Here is an 18,664-nt window from a genome sequence, read left to right as displayed (position 1 = left end):
AGGAAATGACAATGAACATTCCGGTTGGAAATATTGAATCATTACTAATAGAGTTTGCGGATATATTTGCAGAGCCACACGGACTTCCACCTCTTAGATGTCATGATCATCGGATTCCACTATTACCCGAGAAAGCACCAACTAATGTCTGACCGTATAGATATCCACATTTCCAAAAGGCAGAGATAGAGAGGATTGTCACAGAGATGCTCAAAACAGGAGTTATACGAGCTATTGTTAGCCCATATTCTTCCCCAGTCTTACTAGTCAGAAAGAAGGATGGCTCATGGCGGATGTGTGTCGACTATCGAGCACTTAACAACATTACAGTGAAAGATAAATATCCTATTCCAGTAGTGGATGAACTATTGGACGAATTAGGAGGAGCTCAGGTCTTCACTAAATTGGACCTACGATCAGGCTATCATCAAATCAGAGTACATGAAGGGGATGTTCAGAAAACTGCCTTCAGGACACATAATGGCCATTATGAGTTTCTAGTAATGCCTTTTGGGTTAACCAATGCGCCCTCTACCTTCCAAAGTTTAATGAATGATATATTTCGGGCTCATCTCCGTAAGTTTGTTTTGATTTTCTTTGATGATATTTTAATATACAATCATTCCTTAGAAAGTCATTTATTAGATTTACGAACTATCTTTAATATTCTTCGTGAGCATGGTCTTTTTGTCAAGAAATCCAAGTGCAGTTTTGGGCAACCTGAGGTTGAGTACCTCGGCCATATCATATATCAAAAGGGTGTTACAGTTGATCCTTCAAAAATCCAAGTGATGACAGACTGGCCAATTCCAAAGTCAATCAAAGCTTTAAGGGGGTTCTTGGGATTAACCGGCTATTATCGAAAGTTTGTAAAGAATTATGACAAAATTAGTGCCCCCTTGACGTCACTTCTAAAGAAAAATGCATTCAGATGGTTAGAAGAGGCAACTCAGGCATTTCAATTCTTGAAAACTGCAATGTCTACTATACCCGTGCTGGCTTTACCCGATTTTAACAAGATGTTTGTGATTGAATCTGATGCTTCTGGAGCTGGAATAGGGGCTGTATTAATGCAGGAAGGTCGGCCTATCGCTTATGCTAGTAAGGCTCTTTCCCCTTCCCATTTGAGTTTATCTATTTATGACAAGGAGATGCTAGCTATAATACATGCAGTCACAAAGTGGAGACCCTACCTAATTGGTCGACGGTTTCAAATACGCACTGATCACAAAAGCCTCAAATATTTTCTAGAGCAAAAGATTTCTTCTCCAGAGCAACAAAAATGGGTCACAAGGCTACTGGGATTCGATTATGAGATCATTTATAAAAAGGGGAGTGAGAATTTAGTAGCCGATGCCCTCTCACGCCTTCCAGAACAAGCTGAACTATTAGCTATTTCTATTACTATTTGCGAGACTTTGGAAGTTATCAGAAAGGAATGGTCAAATAATCCTGAGATCCAAAATATCATTAAAAAATTATAAGAAGCCCTAGGTTCTGTCGCAAATTATAGTTGGGATTCGGTGGACTTGCACTATAAAGGCCGAATAGTGGTTGCCCCACATTCTTCTTGCCAAGCAATAATTCTGAAGGAGTTCCATTCATCACCAATTGCTGGTCACTCGGGATTTCTCCGCACTTATAAGCGAGTTCGACAACTTTTTTACTGGAAAGGTATGAAAAATTTTATCAAGAAATTTGTTACTGAATGTGATGTTTGCCAATGTCACAAAAGTGAGACAGTAGCCACCCCAGGCTTACTAAAGCCCCTCCCTATTCCTGATGCTACTTGGATCGACATATCTATGGATTTCATTGACAATCTCCCATCATCTCAAGGAAAGAGTACTATACTTGTAGTTGTGAATAGACTTACAAAGTATGCTCATTTCTGTGCTTTACGGCATCCTTATACTACTGCAAGTGTTGCTCATGCTTTTGTGGAAAACATAGCTAAATTGCATGGGAGTCCCCGTTCCATTGTTAGTGACAGAGACAAGATTTTTACTAGCTCCTTCTAGACAGGACTTTTTCATTTACAAGGTACTCAGCTGAATATGAGCACTGCTTATCATCCACAAACAGATGGGCAAACTGAAGTGGTAAACAGGTGCCTAGAAAATTACCTCCGATGTTTTACTAGCGACAAACTGAAGGAATAGGTTAAATGGCTTCCCTGGGCAGAGTGGTGGTATAATACCTCTTACCATTCTTCTATTAAAATGACTCCATTTGAAGCAGTTTATGGCCAACCCCCACCTACAATTACAAAGTATGTACCTGGTTCTTCTAAAGTTGATCAAGTGGACAAGGAATTGATGGATAGAAATAAGATTATTTAGCTTTTAAAGGATAACCTCACAACCGCACAAGCAAGAATGAAACAACAAGCTGATAAACACCGAAGTGAACGAGAATTTACTATAGGTGATTGGGTTTTCCTTCGTCTTCAACCCTACAAGCAAACTTCCATAAAGGTCCGATCTTCCATGAAGCTATCTCCTCGGTTTTTTGGGCCTTATAAGGTATTAGAACGCATTGGACCAGTGGCCTACCGCTTGGATTTGCCTGCTAGCTCTAAACTACATCCAGTCTTTCATGTTGCATGCCTTAAAAGGAAATTGGGTGACGATACACTAGTGCAGTGCCACTTGCCAGACACTTCTACTACTGGGGAAGTTCAAGCTCAACCACAAGTCATATTTGATCGACGAGTTGTAATGTACCGCAGACATCCTGTAACTGAAGTGCTGGTGCAATGGGCCAACTTACCAAAGGAAGATGCCACTTGGGAGTCCTACAACATGCTAAAAGAGAAATTTCCAGAATTTGATGCTGCTCAGCCTTGAGGACAAGGCTGAATTGAAGGAGGCGGGATCGTTAGGATCCTTTTATTTTTCCTTTTATTTTCTGTGCTTTCCTTTTATTTTCTGCATATTTATTAAGTCTGTTTAGTTTAGCTAAAATCGGAACTCTATAAATAGAGATGTAACTACTTCTTTTCACTAATCTATGACAAATACTATTTTATCTTTTGACAAACCCTAGGAGGCCGATCCCATCGAAGCGATCAAGGAGGGCCGATCCCCTCGAAGCGATCAAGGAGGGCCGATCCCCTCGAAGCAATCAAGGAGGTCGATCCCCTCGAAGTGATCATCCCCTTTTCTTCTTCTTTTTACGATAAGACTTTAGGGTCTTATCACACTCATCCTAGAACCATATCTGATCATTGTATGTTTACGAAGAAATTTTTAGATGATGATTTCATTATTCTCCTGCTATATGTTAATGATATATTTATTGTTGGCCATAATGCTGGAAGAATTGAACAGCTTAAATGAGAGTTAAGTAAGGCTTTCGGCCGCTCGGGGCGCAAAAAGGAGTGCAACACGAGGACTTCCCAAGGGGTCACCCATCCTAGTACTACTCTCGCCCAAGCACGCTTATCTTCGGAGTTCTGATGGGATCTGGTGCTTTAGTGCTGGTATGATCGCACTGGTTTTGTTTGCATCCTCCCTCCCCTTTGTGCACGTCGCGGATGGCGTATCGACGAACGGAGCCCATTGCACGCCCCGAAACCTCTCGAACGATCTCGGAATTGCCATCGTCGGGTCTCTCTGATGCCCACGAGGCCGACCGCGTACCGGACATGGTAAGCGCGCGCCGAAACCATCCGGACTTTCTCGAACGAACTCGGAATCGCTATTGCGGCCCCATTCCGGAAAGCTCTCTCCGAGCCCCACGAGACTTACTGTGTAATGGTCACGGCAAATTCCGAGGCCCAAAACCATCGACTCGGAGGTCGACGGGAGAGGTTTTGGACGCTCGGGGTGCAAAAAGGAGTGCAACACGAGGACTTCCCAAGGGGTCACCCATCCTGGAACCATATCTGATCATTGTATGTTTACGAAGAAATTTTTAGATGATGATTTCATTATTCTCCTGCTATATGTTAATGATATATTTATTGTTGGCCATAATGCTGGAAGAATTGAACAGCTTAAAAGAGAGTTAAGTAACGCTTTTGGCCGCTCGGGGCGCAAAAAGGAGTGCAACACGAGGATTTCCCAAGGGGTCACCCATCCTAGTACTACTCTCGCCGAAGCACGCTTAAATTTGGAGTTCTGATGGGATCTGGTGCTTTAGTGCTGGTATGATGGCACTCGTTTTGTTTGTGTCCTCCCTCCCCTTTGTGCACGTCGCGGACGGCGTATCAACGACCGGAGCCCATTGCGCACCCCGAAACTCTCGAACGATCTCGGAATTGCCATCATCGGGTCTCTCCGATGCCCACGAGGCCGACCACGTACCAGACACGGTAAGCGCGCGCCGAAACCATCCGGACTTTCTCGAACGAACTCGAAATCGATATTGCGGCCCCATTCCGGAAAGCTCTCTCAGAGCCCCACGAGACTGACTGCATAATGGTAACGACAAATTCAGAAGCCCAAAACCATCGCCTCGGAGGTCGACGAGAGAGGTTTTGGCTGCTCGGGTCGTAAAAAGGAGTGCAACACGAAGACTACCCAGGGGGTCACCCATCCTGGAACGATATCTGATCATTGTATGTTTACGAAGAAATTTTTAGATGATGATTTCATTATTCTCCTGCTATATGTTAATGATATATTTATTGTTGGCCATAATACTGGAAGAATTGAACAGCTTAAAAGAGAGTTAGTAAGGCTTTTGGCCGCTCGGGGCGCAAAAAGGAGTGCAACACGAGGACATCCCAAGGGGTCACCCATCCTAGTACTAGTCTCGCCCAAGCACGCTTAACTTCGGAGTTCTGATGGGATCGGTGCTTTAGTGCTAGTATGATGGCACTCGTATTGTTTGCGTCCTCCCTCCCCTTTGTGCAGGTTGCGGAAGGCGTATCGACGATCGGAGCCCATTGCGCGCCCCAAAACCACTCGAACGATCTCGGAATCGCCATCGTCGGGTCTCTCCGACGCCCACGAGGCCGACCGCGTACCGGACACGGTAAGCGCGCGCCGAAACCATTCGGACTTTCTCGAATGAATTCGAAATCGCTATTGCGGCCCCATTCCGGAAAGCTTTCTTCGAGCCCCACGAGACTGACTGCGTAGCGGTCACGGCAAATTCCGAGGCCCAAAACCATCAACTCGGAGGTCGACGGGAGAGGTTTTGGCGGCTCGGGGCGCAAAAAGGAGTGCAACACGAGGACTTCCCAGGGGGTCACCCATCTTGGAACTATATCTGATCATTGTATGTTTACGAAGAAATTATTAGATGATGATTTCATTATTCTCCTGCTATATGTTAATGATATATTTATTGTTGGCCATAATGCTGGAAGAATTGAACAGCTTACAAGAGAGTTAAGTAAGGCTTTTGGCCGCTCGGGGCGCAAAAAGGAGTGCAACACGAGGACTTCCCAGGGGGTGACCCACCCTAGTACAACTCTCGCCCAAGCACGCTTAACTGCGGAGTTCTGATGGGATCCGGTGCTTCAGTGCTGGTATGATCGCACTGGTTTTGTTTGCGTCCTCCCTCCCCTTTGTGCATGTCGCGGACGGTGTATCGACGACCGGAGCCCATTGCGCACCCTGAAATCTCTCGAATGATCTCGAAATTGCCATCGACGGGTGTCTCCGATGCCCACATGGCTGATCGCGTACCGGACGAGGTAAGCGCGTGCCGAAACCATTCGGACTTTCTCGAACGAACTCGGAATCGCTATTGCGGCCCCATTCCGGAAAGCTTTCTCCGAGCCCCACGAGACTGACTGCGTAATGGTCACGGCAAATTCCGAGGCCCAAAACCATCGCCTCAGAGGTCGACGGGAGAGGTTTTGGCTGCTCGGGGCGCAAAAAGGAGTGCAACACGAGGACTTCCCAGGGTGTCACCCATCCTGGAACCATATCTGATCATTGTATGTTTACGAAGAAATTTTTAGATGATGATTTCATTACTCTCCTACTATATGTTAATGATATATTTATTGTTGGCCATAATGCTAGAAGAATTGAACAGCTTAAATGATAGTTAAGTAAGGCTTTTGGCAGCTCGGGGCGTTAAAACGAGTGCAACACGTGGACTTCCTTGGGGCTCACACATCCTAGTACTACTCTCGCCTAAGCACGCTTAACATCGGAGTTCTGATGGGATTCGGTGCTTTAGTGCTGGTATGATCGCAATGGTTTTGTTTGCGTCCTCCCTCCCCTTTGTGTATATCGCGGACGGCGTATCGACCACTGAAGCCCATTGCGCGCTCCGAAACCTGTCGAACGATCTCGGAATCGCCATCGTCGGGTCTCTCCGATGCCCACGAGGCCGACCGCGTACCGGACACGGTAAGCGCACGCCGAAACCATCCGGACTTTCTCGAATGAACTCGGAATCGCTTTTGCGGCCCAATTCTGGAAAGCTCTCTCCGAGCCCCACGAGACTGACAGCGTAGCGGTCACGGCAAATTCCGAGGCCCTAAACCATCGCCTCGGAGGTCGATGAGAGAGGTTTTGGCCGCTCGGGGCGCAAAAAGGAGTGCAACACGAGGACTTCCCAGGGGGTCACCCATCCTGGAACCATATCTGATCATTGTATGTTTACAAAAAAAATTTTAGATGATGATTTCGTTATTCTCCTACTATATGTTAATGATATATTTATTGTTGGCCATATTGCTGGAAGAATTGAACAGCTTACAAGAGAGTTAAGTAAGGCTTTTGGCCGCTCGGGGCGCAAAAAGGAGCGCAACATAAGGACTTCCCAGGGGGTCACCCATCCTAGTACTAGTCTCGCCCAAGCACGCTTAACTTCGGAGTTCTGATGGGATCCTGTGCTTTAGTGCTGGTATGATGGCACTCGTTTTGTTTGCGTCCTCCCTCCCCTTTGTGCAGGTTGCGGAAGGCGTATCGACGACCGGAGCCCATTGCGCACCCCGAAACCTCTCGAACGATCTCGAAATTGCCAACGTCGGGTCTCTCCGATGCCCACGAGGCCGACCACGTACCGGACATGGTAAGCGCCGCCGAAACCATCCGGACTTTCTCGAACGAACTCAGAATCGCTATTGCAGCCCAATTCCGAAAAGCTCTCTCCGAGCCCCACGAGAATGACAGCGTAGCGGTCACGGCAAATTCCGAGGCCCAAAACCATCGCCTCGGAGGTCGACGGGAGAGATTTTGGCTGCTCGGGGCGCAAAAAGGAGTGCAACACGAGGACTTCCCAAGGGGTCACCCATCTTGGAACCATATCTGATCATTGTATGTTTACGAAGAAATTTTTAGATGATGATTTCATTATACTCCTACTATATGTTAATGATATATTTATTGTTGGCCATAATGCTGGAAGAATTGAACAGCTTACAAGAGAGTTAAGTAAGGCTTTTGGCCGCTCGGGGCACAAAAAGGAGTGCAACACGAGGACTTCCCAGGGGGTCACCCATCCTAGTACTACTCTCGCCCAAGCACGCTTGACTTCGCAGTTCTGATGGGATCCAGTGCTTTAGTGCTGGTATGATCGCACTAGTTTTGTTTGCGTCCTCCCTCCCCTTTGTGCACGTCGCGGATGGCGTATCAACGACCGGAGCCCATTGCGCGCCCCGAAACCTCTCGAACGATCTCTGAATCGCCATCGTCGGGTCTCTCCGATGCCCACGAGGCCGACCGCGTACCGGACACGGTAAGCGCGCGCCGAAACCATCCGGACTTTCTCGAAGGAACTCGGATTCGCTATTGCGACCCCATTCCAGAAAGCTCTCTCCGAGCCCCACGAGACTGACTGCGTAATTGTCACGGCAAATTTCGATGCCCAAAACCATCGACTCAGAGGTCGACGGGAGAGGTTTTGGCCGCTTGGGGCGCAAAAAGGAGTGCAACACGAGGACTTCCCAAGGGGTCACCCATCCTGGAACCATATCTGATCATTGTATGTTTACGAAGAAATTTTTAGATGATGATTTCATTATTCTCCTGCTATATGTTAATGATATATTTATTGTTGGCCATAATGCTGGAAGAATTGTAGAGCTTAAATGAGAGTTAAGTAAGGCTTCTCCATTTGCATATCAAATATCTTCTCCATTTGCATCATCCATTTTTCTACCTCCAATGAAATTAGGTTCATCATGCTTCTGCTGCGCCACTCTGATTCAATATCCCCCAATCCATCCTTTCATTCCCCTTAATTATTCAGAAACAAATGAAATAGGAGGACCAAATGTCCTCATCATCCCAGATTCCTAAAATGCATCAAAGAAAATTTTCCACCAATCACTAAAGTTCATTAGACCTCAATATATTTTGCACATCAACATATCAAATATTTCAGTAATCCTCAAACCATGCTATGATACCACCTCTGTCACGCCCCTCAAAATATCCATGATTTTTAAAATTTTCATCACAGACCAATCCAGGATCCAAACTAACGTTTGAGGACACTAAAAAACATTCAATCAAATTCACATCCATAAAACCTGTGCATTTTAAAATCATATATCACATCACTCGATAATTCACATTTATGGCAACCCAAGCCAACTTGACAAACATGAACAACATTTATAAATCCACAAGCTAAATAAATTATACATTCAGAATTCCAACTATTCACCACAAGTTCATATCGTCATAAATTAGACTTAACATTACAAAATTCCAAATAAGAGAGATCTTCTAACACTTTTACACAGTATATCCATTTCGATCATCAGAACATTTCATTACATACAAAATATGCTTATACAACAATAGCATAACAACCAACAAGACTTGCCTATAATTCTAAATAGCTATCCAGGGCCTCAGCCCAAATCAAACATCTCGAAGAGTGACACGTTGACCTGAAAGATTTATATAACAACGGAGTGAGCCAAAAACGGCTCAGTAAGTGACAAAACATATTCAGAACAAAAGGAACGGTTTCAAACGAGAAAGGTATTATAATGTAAGGCAGAATACAAGAATTCTCAAGGATACCATCTCATTAGATACAAAATCATATGTATCATGTCATTCAAAACATATTTGATTCATAACAAATGGAGCATAGAGTAATTGGAGCATATCAATGGCAGATAGGACATTTCAGAACATATCAGTTCATAGCAAATGGAGCACAAAGTAATTGGAGCATATCAATGGCAGATAGGACATTTCAGAACATATCAGTTCATAGCAAATGGAGCACAGAGTAATTGGAGCGTATCAATGGCGTATGAAATGTTCCGGAGCATATCAACGACATATGGAACATTTCGAAACATATCAACAGTGGATGAAACATTTCAGAGCATATCAATAACAAATACCATACAGAAGCTCAAACGTCGTCTTTGGCGTTGCAAACATATCAATATTATCCAAATCATGTACAGAAACACATAATCAAAGCTCTGGATATCATATCAAACATCCAGAAGGTATAGTGGGATCTCAGTTAGAATGTGATTCATCCATTTCTGAATGACCACCTGACAAAAGTCTCCCACGTCTGGGAGCTCCATCCACCCACGTCTAGGTGAAGTCAGAGGGGGCCGGCAGAGCATCGCAGGCTCTAAGCACATACCCTTTACCATTTCTAGCAAAGGTCCAGAATATCCCACATAGCGGGACCCCACATAGCGGGCAATAAGCGCATACCCTTTACCATTTCTGGCAAAGGTCCAGACAATCCCACACACCAGAGTACAAGAGGGCAGTTTTAACAGTAAGTAGCATATATCAGAAGCACACGCGGAACAACAAAACGTACATGTGCCTTTTCAAGACAATATGCTGCAAGGAACAAATCTCGCACAAATGTATTCATATTAGGAATGAAATGGAAGCAAGAGTATACAGGGAATCCAAGCAATCATATTTAGCTCAATTCAAATAAGAAGGTTAGAAGAATTCAATATCCAAAGGAATGAAACTAGAATAGGCACACATCGAAAGCAAATGCGGAATCATGGGTTATACATGTGCCTATAGAAGTCAATACGATATAGCTTAAACGTTACACAATAGTTTTCAAGAATGCAAATAACTTTAAGGACAAGAGCATACAAGAATTCATAGCAGTATTATAAAGCTCAATTGAATAAGAAAGCTAAAGGATATCAATTTCCAAAGGAATGAAACCAGAATATTAGAAATCGACCAAAGCTCGATTTCTAGCAGAATACAAGAGGCACATTGAACAAATGATTCAAACTATCAATCGTGCTCCAATTGACTTAGAAATATATCATTGGTTTATACTTTCAGATAAGACAGGCTTCATATGAATTGAAATGTCCAATAGAGAGAGTTACAAATAATTTGGTAAACAAGGGTCGTAGAACAAAATCTCTGTTTGGCAGAATTCATAATGTCAGATTCAATAGATAACTGGGCAGGTGTTTGGATTCCAAATCTTTCAATCCATATATCAAAAGAAAGATCTATGAGTCTGGTTTCCAATGAAATAAGCTTTGAATAAATCAATGTTTGCAACAGGGACTTATAAGCAGTTCAGTATCAAAAGGTCAGAAATTACGATCCCTGTTTTGCAGAATCTGTATGCTCATTTGAAACAGAAGTTTGGGCAGACAAACTTACTCCAAATTCTTAAAATAAGCTATCAAAACAAAGGTTTATGAGTCTATATTCTGATCAAATAAGTTTTGTCAAAATCAGAGGTCAATACATGAAGTTATAGCCATAACAAAGTAGAAGGGTCAGAATATCATAAGTTGCATAGATTCGAATCGTTACGTCTAAACAGGAGATATATCAAATGAAAGGCTAGAACAATTCAAAGTTCCTCATATTCAAAACAAATGTAATGGTAAAATTGTGGTAAGGAAAGATCAGGACACTTGCAATAGGAAAGATTAGAAAGCTTGCAATAGGAAAGATCAGAACACTTGCAATAAGAAATATCAGAGCAATTATAGGAGAAACGATCAGGGAACTTGCCTTTCAAAGATTTCGATCCGAAGATCCAAAGAAGGTGCTAGCCCAAATCCTTCTACTTTTCCACCGTGTCCTCTCTCTGTTTCGTTTTGTGCTCCCGTTTTCTTCCTTTCTTCGCAACTACACCACGTGTCGAACATCGAGGCACAGTCACCTGCTCTCTCTTACTCTCATTCCTTCTTTTTCTTTCCTAAACGCAGCTGCCACAGCCGCCGCCGCTACCGCTGCCACAATCGCAGCCCCTTCCACCGCACTACCTTCCTTCCTCCTCTTCTTCCGCAGACACAGCTGCTGCATACGCAGTCGTTGCCGCTGTGGCTGCAATCCCTTCCGCAGCCCTTTTTTCCCCCTTTCCTTTCTTTTATTTCCCAGCTGCACTACCGCAGTCGCAACCCATGGCCGCAGCCTTTTCTTTCTCCCCTACTCTATTTCCTCTCCTTCTCTTCTAGCTGCAGCTGCCACTGCCACAGTTGCCTCTCCTTCTCCTCTTCCTCTCTTCTTCCATTTTCCTTTCTCTTCTTCTTTCTTTCCTTCTCTTCTTTCCCAGCTGCACGGTTGCAGTCGCAGCCTCAGCCGTGGCCACAACCTCTTTTTCCTCCCCTGCTCATCTTCCTCTCCTTCTTCTCTTCCAACTGCAGCTGCCATCGCAGCAGCCGCAGCCCCTTCTCTTCCCCTTCTCTTCTTCCTCCCCTTCCCTTCTTCCTTCCTCTTCCTCTTTCCCTGCCACAGCTGCAGCTGCCATAGCCGCAGCCGCAGCTACTTCTTTCCCTTCTCCTCTTCCTCCTCCTTCCTTTCTTCTTCTTCTCTTCTTCTCCTTCCTCCCCTTCTTCTCCCCGACGAACAGCACCTCCTTTCCTCTGTTTCCTCCTGCAGGAAACAGAGGTACCGCCTCTTCACCCGCTTCTACTTCTTCTCTTCTTCCTCACCATCTCTTCCTCTCCTTCTCTTCCAGCTGCAGCTTCCACCGCCGCAGCCGCAGCTCCTCCTTTCCCTTCTCTTCTTCTTCTCCTCTTCTACTTCCCTCCTCTGTTTCCTCTGCAGGAAACAGAGGTATCACAACCTCTTCTCCTGCTTCCTCTTCCTCTACTTTTCCTCTTCTTCTTCTTCTCCTCTTCGAACGCCCCACACCTCTCCTCTGTTTCCACCTGCAGGAAACAGAGGTGCTGCAGCCCTAGCTGCTGCCACCTCTCGCTCCTCTCCCTCTTCCCTCTCTTTTCCCTCTTCTTCTCCTTCTCTTCTTCTCCTCTTCCTTTTTTCCTCCCCAACGCCACACACCTCCTCACTGTAGCCTTGCCGCAGCTATCCTCCTCTCTTCTTCTTCTTCTTCTTCTTCTTCTTCTTCTTCTTCTTCTTCTTCCCTTCTCCTCCCCAACGCCCCACACATCCTCTCCTCTATTTCCACCTGCGGGAAATAGAGGTGCAGCAGCCCTAGCTGCTGCTGCTGCCTCTCCCTCTCCTCTCCATCTTCCCTCTCTTCTTCTTCTTCTTCTTCTTTTCTTCTCTTCTCCCTCTTCCTCCTCTCTTCTTTTCCCTCTTCTTCTCTTCTCCCTCTACTTCTCTTCTTCTTCTCCCCACGCCCCACCGCTTCTCTCTGTTTCTCGAAGACACAGAGAGAGCGTGGGAGGCAGTGGGATAAAACCGAAATTTTCGGTTTTCTTTATTTTCTTCTTTTTACAACTTAACAGTTTAGTCCTTGAAATTTCCATATTTACATATAGGTCCTCCGATTTATAAATAAATCTTTATTAATAATTTTCAAAAGTGAGGGATATTACACGGTAAGCGCACGCCGAAACCATTCGGACTTTCTCGAACGAACTCGGAATCGCTATTGCGGTCCCATTCCGGAAAGCTCTCTCCGAGCCCCATGAGACTGACTGCGTAGCGGTCACGACAAATTCCGAGGCCCAAAACCATCGCCTCGGAGGTCGACGGGAGAGGTTTTGACCGCTCGGGGCGCAAAAAGGAGTGCAACACGAGGACTTCCCAGGGGGTCACCCATCCTGGAACCATATCTGATCATTGTATGTTTACGAAGAATTTTTTAGATGATGATTTCATTATTCTCCAGCTATATGTTAATGATATATTTATTGTTGGCCATATTGGTGGAAGAATTGAACAGCTTAAAAGAGAGTTAAGTAAGGCTTTTGGCCGCTCGGGGCGCAAAAAGGAGTGCAACACGAGGACTTCCCAAGGGGTCACCCATTCTAGTACTACTCTCACTGAAGCATGCTTAACTTTGGAGTTTTGATGGAATCTGATGCTTTAGTGCTGGTATGATGGCATTAGTTTTGTTTGCGTCCTCCCTCCCCTTTGTGCACGTCGCGGACGGCGTATCGACGACCGGAGCCCATTGCGCGCCCCGAAACCTCTCGAACGATCTCGGAATCGCCATCGTCGGGGCTCTCCGATGCCCACGAGGCTGATCGCATACCGGATACGGTAAGCGCGTGCCGAAACCATCCGGACTTTCTCGAACGAACTCGGAATCGCTATTGCAGCCCCATTACGGAAAGCTTTCTCCGAGCCCCACGAGACTGACTGCGTAATGGTCACGGCAAATTCCGAGGCCCAAAACCATCACCTCGGAGGTCGACGGGAGAGGTTTTGGCAGCTCGGGACGCAAAAAGGAGTGCAACACGAGGACTTCCCAAGGGGTCATCCATCCTGGAACCATATCTGATCATTGTATGTTTACGAAGAATTTTTTAGATGATGATTTCATTATTCTCCAGCTATATGTTAATGATATATTTATTGTTGGCCATAATGGTGGAAGAATTGAACAGCTTAAAAGAGAGTTAAGTAAGGCTTTTGGCTGCTCGGGGCGCAAAAAGTAGTGCAACACGAGGACTTCCCAGGGGCTCACCCATCCTAGTACTACTCTCGCCAAAGCACGCTTAACTTCGGAGTTCTGATGGGATCTAGTGCTTTAGTGCTAGTATGATGGCACTCATTTTATTTACGTCCTCCCACCCCTTTGTGCACGTCGCGGACGGCGTATCGACGACCGGAGCCCATTGCGCGCCCCGAAACCTCTCGAACGATCTCGGAATCACCATCGTCGGGTCTCTCCGACGCCCACGAGGCCGACCGCGTACCGGACACGGTAAGCGCGCGCCGAAACCATCCGGACTTTCTCGAACGAACTCGGAATCGCTATTGCGTCCCCATTCCGGAAAGCTCTCTCCGAGCCCCACGAGACTGACAGCGTAGCGGTCACGGTAAATTTCGAGGCCCAAAACCATCGCCTCGGAGGTCGACGGGAGAGGTTTTGGCCGCTCGGGACACAAAAAAGAGTGCAACACGAGGAATTCCCAAGGGGTCACCCATCCTAGAACCATATATGATCATTGTATGTTTACGAAGAAATTTTTAGATGATGATTTCATTATTCTCCTGCTATATGTTAATGATATATTTATTATTGGCCATAATTCTGGAAGAATTGAACAGCTTAAATGATAGTTAAGTAAGGCTTTGGGCTGCTCGGGGCACAAAAAGGAGTGCAACACGAGGACTTCCCAGGGGGTCACCCATCCTAGTACTACTCTCGCCCAAGCACGCTTAACTTCAAAGTTCTGATGGGATACGGTGCTTTAGTGCTGGTATGATCACACTCATTTTGTTTGCATCCTCTCTCCCCTTTGTGCACGTCGCGGACGGCGTATCGACGACCGGATCCCATTGCACGCCCCGAAACCTCTCGAACGATCTCGGAATCGCCATCGTCGGGTCTCTCCGATGCCCACGAGGCCGACCGCATACCGGACACGGTAAGCGCATGTCGAAACCATCCGGACTTTCAAGAAAGAACTCGGAATCGATATTGCGGCCCCATTCCAAAAAGCTCTCTCCAAGCCCCACGAGACTGGCTGCGTAGCGGTCACGGCAAATTCCAAGGCCCAAAACCATCGCCTCGGAGGTCGACGGGAGAGGTTTTGGCCGCTAGGGGCGCAAAAAGGAGTGCAACACGAGGACTTCCCAGGGGGTCACCCATCGTCCTCCCTCCCCTTTGTGAACGTCGCGGATGACATATCGACGATAGGAGCCCATTGCGCACCCCGAAACCTCTCGATCGATCTCGGAATCGCCATCGTCGGGTCTCTCCGATGCCCACGAGGCCGACCGCGTAACGGACACGGCAAGCGCACGCCGAAACCATCCGGACTTTCTCGAACGAACTCGGAATCGCTATTGCGGCCCCATTCTGGAAAGCTCTCTCCGAGCCCCACGAGACTAACTACGTAATGGTCACGGCAAATTCCGAGGCCCAAAACCATCGCCTCGGAGGTCGACGGGAGAGGTTTTGGCTGCTCGGGGCGCAAAAAGGAGTGCAACACGAGGACTTCCCAGGGGGTCACCCATCCTGGAACCATATCTGATCATTGTATGTTTACGAAGAAATTTTTAGATGATGATTTCATTATTCTCCAGCTATATGTTAATGATATATTTATTGTTGGCCATAATGCTGGAAGAATTGAACAGCTTAAAAGAGAGTTAATTAAGCCTTTTGGCCGCTCGGGGCGTAAAAAGGAGTGCAACACAAGGACTTCCCAGGGGGTCACCCATCGAAGTACTACTCTCGCCCAAGCACGCTTAACTTCAGAGTTCTGATGGGATCCGGTGCTTTAGTGCTGGTATGATCGCACTCATTTTGTTTGCGTCCTCCCTCCCCTTTGTGCACGTCGCGGACGGCGTATCGACGACCGGAGACCATTGCGCGCCCCGAAATCTCTCGAACGATCTCGGAATCGCCATCGTCGGGTCTCTCCGATGCCCACGAGGCCGACCGCGTAACGGACACGGCAAGCGCCTGCCGAAACCATCCTGACTTTCTCGAATGAACTCGGAATTGCTATTGCGGCCCCATTCCGGAAAGCTCTTTCCGAGCCCCACGAGACTAACTGTGTAGCGGTCACGGCAAATTCCGAGGCCCAAAACCATCGCCTCGGAGGTCGACGGGAGAGGTTTTGGCCGTTCGGGGCGCAAAAAGGATTGCAACACGAGGAATTCGCAGGGGTTCGTCCATGCTAGCACTACTATCGCCCAAGCACGCTTAACTTCGGAGTTCTGAAGGTATCCGGTGCTTTAGTGCTGGTATGATTGCACTCATTTTGTTTGCGTCCTCCCTCCCCTTTGTGCATGTCGCGGACGGCGTATCGATGATCGAAGCCCATTGTGCGCCCCGAAACCTCTCGAACGATCTTGGAATCACCATCGTCGGGTCTCTCCGATGCCCACGAAGCCGACCGCGTACCGGACACGGTAAGCGCGCGCCGAAAACATCCGGACATTCTCGAACGAACTCGGAATCGCTATTGCGGCCCCATTCCGGAAAGCTCTCTCCGAGCCCCATGAGATTGACTGCGTAGCGGTCACGGGAAATTCCGAGACCTAAAACCATCAACTCGGAGGTCAACGGGAGAGGTTTTGGCCGCTCGGGGCACAAAAAGGACTACAACACGAGGACTTCCCCGGGGGTCACCCATCCTGGAACCATATCTGATCATTATATGTTTACGAATAAATTTTTAGTTGATGATTTCATTATTCTCCTGCTATATGTTAATGATATATTTATTGTTGGCCATAATGCTAGAAGAATTGAACAGCTTACATGAGAGTTAAGTAAGGCTTTTGGCCGCTCGGGGCGCAAAAAGGAGTGCAACACGAGGACTTCCCAAGGGGTCACCCATCCTGGAACCATATCTGATCATTGTATGTTTATTGAGAAATTTTTAGATGATGATTTCATTATTCTCTTGCAATATGTTAATGATATATTTATTGGTGGCCATAATGCTGGAAGAATTGAACAACATAAAAGAGAGTTAAGTAAGGCTTTTGGCTTCTCGGTGTGCAAAAAGGAGTGTAACACAAGGACTTCCCAGGCGGTGACCCACCCTAGTTCTACTCTCGCCCAAGCACGCTTAACTTCGGAGTTCTGATGGGATCCGGTGCTTCAGTGCTGGTATGATCGCCCTCGTTTTGTTTACGTCCCCCCTCCCCATTGTGCACGTCGCGGACGGCGTATCGACGACCGGAGCCCATTACGCACCCCGAAACTCTCGAACGATCTCGGAATCGTCATCGTCGGGTCTCTCCGATGCCCACGAGGCCGACCGCGTACCGGACACGGCAAGCGCGCGTCGAAACCCTCCGGACTTTCTCGAACTAACTCAGAATCGCTATTGCGGCCCCATTCCGAAAAGCTCTCTCCGATCCCCACGAGACTGACTGCGTAGCGGTCACGGCAAATTCCGAGGCCCAAAACCATCGCCTCGGAGGTCGACGGGAGAGGTTTTGGCCGCTCGGTGCGCAAAAAGGAGTGCAACACAAGGACTTCCCAAGGGGTCACCCATCTTGGAACCATATCTGATCATTGTATGTTAACGAAGAAATTTTTAGACGAGGATTTCATTATTCTCCTGCTATATGTTAATGATTTATTTATTGTTGGCCATAATGCTGGAAGAATTGAACAACTTAAAAGAGAGTTAAGTAAGGCTTTTGGCCGCTCGGGGCGTAAAATGGAGTGCAAAACGAGGACTTCCCAAGGGGTCACCCATCCTAGTACTACTCTCGCCCAAGCACACTTAACTTCAGAGTTCTGATGGGATCCGGTGCTTTAGTGTTGGTATGATCGCACTCGTTTTGTTTGCGTCCTCCCTCCCCTTTGTGCACGTGGCGGACGGCGTATCGACGACCGCAGCCCATTATGCGCCCCGAAACCTCTCGAACGATCTAGGATTCGCCATCGACGGGTCTCTCCGATGCCCACGAGGCTGACCGCGTACCGAACACGGCAAACGCGTGCCGAAACCATCCGGACTTTCTCGAACGAACTCGGAATCGCTATTGTGGCCCCATTCTGGAAAGCTCTCCCCGATCCGCACGAGACTGACTGTGTAGTGGTCACGGCAAATTCCGAGGCCCAAAACCATCGCCTCGGAGGTCGACGGGAGAGGTTTTGGCTGCTCGGGGCGCAAAAAGGAGTGCAACACGAGGACTTCCCAGGGGGTCACCCATCCTGGAACCATATCTGATCATTGTATGTTTACGAAGAAATTTTTAGATGATGATTTCATTATTCTTCTGCTATATGTTAATGATATATTTATTGTTGGCCATAATGCTGGAAGAATTGAACAGCTTAAATGAGAGTTCAGTAAGGCTTTTGGCCGCTCGGGGCGTAAAATGGAGTGCAAAACGAGGACTTCCCAAGGGGTCACCCATCCTAGTACTACCCTCGCCAAGCACGCTTAACTTCAGAGTTCTGATGGGATCCGGTACTTCAGTGTTGGTATGATCGCACTCGTTTTGTTTGCGTCCTCCCTCCCCTTTGTGCACGTGGCGGACGGCGTATCGACGACCGCAGCCCATTATGCGCCCCGAAACCTCTCGAACGATCTAGGATTCGCCATCGACGGGTCTCTCCGATGCCCACGAGGCTGACCGCGTACCGAACACGGCAAACGCGTGCCGAAACCATCCGGACTTTCTCGAACGAACTCGGAATCGCTATTGTGGCCCCATTCTGGAAAGCTCTCCCCGATCCGCACGAGACTGACTGTGTAGTGGTCACGGCAAATTCCGAGGCCCAAAACCATCGCCTCGGAGGTCGACGGGAGAGGTTTTGGCTGCTCGGGGCGCAAAAAGGAGTGCAACACGAGGACTTCCCAGGGGGTCACCCATCCTGGAACCATATCTGATCATTGTATGTTTACGAAGAAATTTTTAGATGA

General features: G+C 47.1%; 13 non-coding genes and 2 pseudogenes across 13 annotated transcripts; all 15 read right to left on the bottom strand.

Annotated features, from left to right (window-relative positions):
* Positions 1-3,379: 3,379 nt before the first annotated feature.
* Positions 3,380-3,498, bottom strand: LOC135620806 (5S ribosomal RNA). Its single transcript, XR_010490038.1, has one exon. It is a non-coding gene; the product is annotated as a 5S ribosomal RNA (ribosomal RNA).
* A 548-nt stretch (positions 3,499-4,046) lies between these two features.
* LOC135621203 (5S ribosomal RNA) lies at positions 4,047-4,165 on the bottom strand. Its single transcript, XR_010490428.1, has one exon. It is a non-coding gene; the product is annotated as a 5S ribosomal RNA (ribosomal RNA).
* A 546-nt stretch (positions 4,166-4,711) lies between these two features.
* Positions 4,712-4,829, bottom strand: LOC135621232 (5S ribosomal RNA). Its single transcript, XR_010490456.1, has one exon. It is a non-coding gene; the product is annotated as a 5S ribosomal RNA (ribosomal RNA).
* Positions 4,830-5,377: 548 nt separating this feature from the next.
* On the bottom strand, positions 5,378-5,496 carry LOC135620838 (5S ribosomal RNA). The gene has a single exon (XR_010490069.1). It is a non-coding gene; the product is annotated as a 5S ribosomal RNA (ribosomal RNA).
* A 548-nt stretch (positions 5,497-6,044) lies between these two features.
* LOC135621262 (5S ribosomal RNA) lies at positions 6,045-6,163 on the bottom strand. The gene has a single exon (XR_010490485.1). It is a non-coding gene; the product is annotated as a 5S ribosomal RNA (ribosomal RNA).
* Positions 6,164-6,711: 548 nt separating this feature from the next.
* Positions 6,712-6,830, bottom strand: LOC135621119 (5S ribosomal RNA). Its single transcript, XR_010490345.1, has one exon. It is a non-coding gene; the product is annotated as a 5S ribosomal RNA (ribosomal RNA).
* A 547-nt stretch (positions 6,831-7,377) lies between these two features.
* LOC135620939 (5S ribosomal RNA) lies at positions 7,378-7,496 on the bottom strand. The gene has a single exon (XR_010490168.1). It is a non-coding gene; the product is annotated as a 5S ribosomal RNA (ribosomal RNA).
* Positions 7,497-13,082: 5,586 nt separating this feature from the next.
* Positions 13,083-13,201, bottom strand: LOC135621323 (5S ribosomal RNA; annotated as a pseudogene).
* A 548-nt stretch (positions 13,202-13,749) lies between these two features.
* Positions 13,750-13,868, bottom strand: LOC135621209 (5S ribosomal RNA). The gene has a single exon (XR_010490434.1). It is a non-coding gene; the product is annotated as a 5S ribosomal RNA (ribosomal RNA).
* Positions 13,869-14,416: 548 nt separating this feature from the next.
* On the bottom strand, positions 14,417-14,535 carry LOC135620777 (5S ribosomal RNA). The gene has a single exon (XR_010490011.1). It is a non-coding gene; the product is annotated as a 5S ribosomal RNA (ribosomal RNA).
* Positions 14,536-15,451: 916 nt separating this feature from the next.
* Positions 15,452-15,570, bottom strand: LOC135620575 (5S ribosomal RNA). Its single transcript, XR_010489818.1, has one exon. It is a non-coding gene; the product is annotated as a 5S ribosomal RNA (ribosomal RNA).
* Positions 15,571-15,911: 341 nt separating this feature from the next.
* Positions 15,912-16,030, bottom strand: LOC135621314 (5S ribosomal RNA; annotated as a pseudogene).
* A 755-nt stretch (positions 16,031-16,785) lies between these two features.
* On the bottom strand, positions 16,786-16,904 carry LOC135621085 (5S ribosomal RNA). Its single transcript, XR_010490311.1, has one exon. It is a non-coding gene; the product is annotated as a 5S ribosomal RNA (ribosomal RNA).
* Positions 16,905-17,451: 547 nt separating this feature from the next.
* On the bottom strand, positions 17,452-17,570 carry LOC135620887 (5S ribosomal RNA). The gene has a single exon (XR_010490116.1). It is a non-coding gene; the product is annotated as a 5S ribosomal RNA (ribosomal RNA).
* Positions 17,571-18,118: 548 nt separating this feature from the next.
* LOC135621159 (5S ribosomal RNA) lies at positions 18,119-18,236 on the bottom strand. The gene has a single exon (XR_010490385.1). It is a non-coding gene; the product is annotated as a 5S ribosomal RNA (ribosomal RNA).
* Between the last annotated feature and the right edge of the window lie 428 nt (positions 18,237-18,664).

Source organism: Musa acuminata, chromosome BXJ2-8 (genome assembly GCF_036884655.1).
Source record: "Musa acuminata AAA Group cultivar baxijiao chromosome BXJ2-8, Cavendish_Baxijiao_AAA, whole genome shotgun sequence".
NCBI classification, from domain to species: Eukaryota; Viridiplantae; Streptophyta; class Magnoliopsida; order Zingiberales; family Musaceae; genus Musa; species Musa acuminata.
This window is presented reverse-complemented; position numbering and strand designations above follow the sequence as displayed.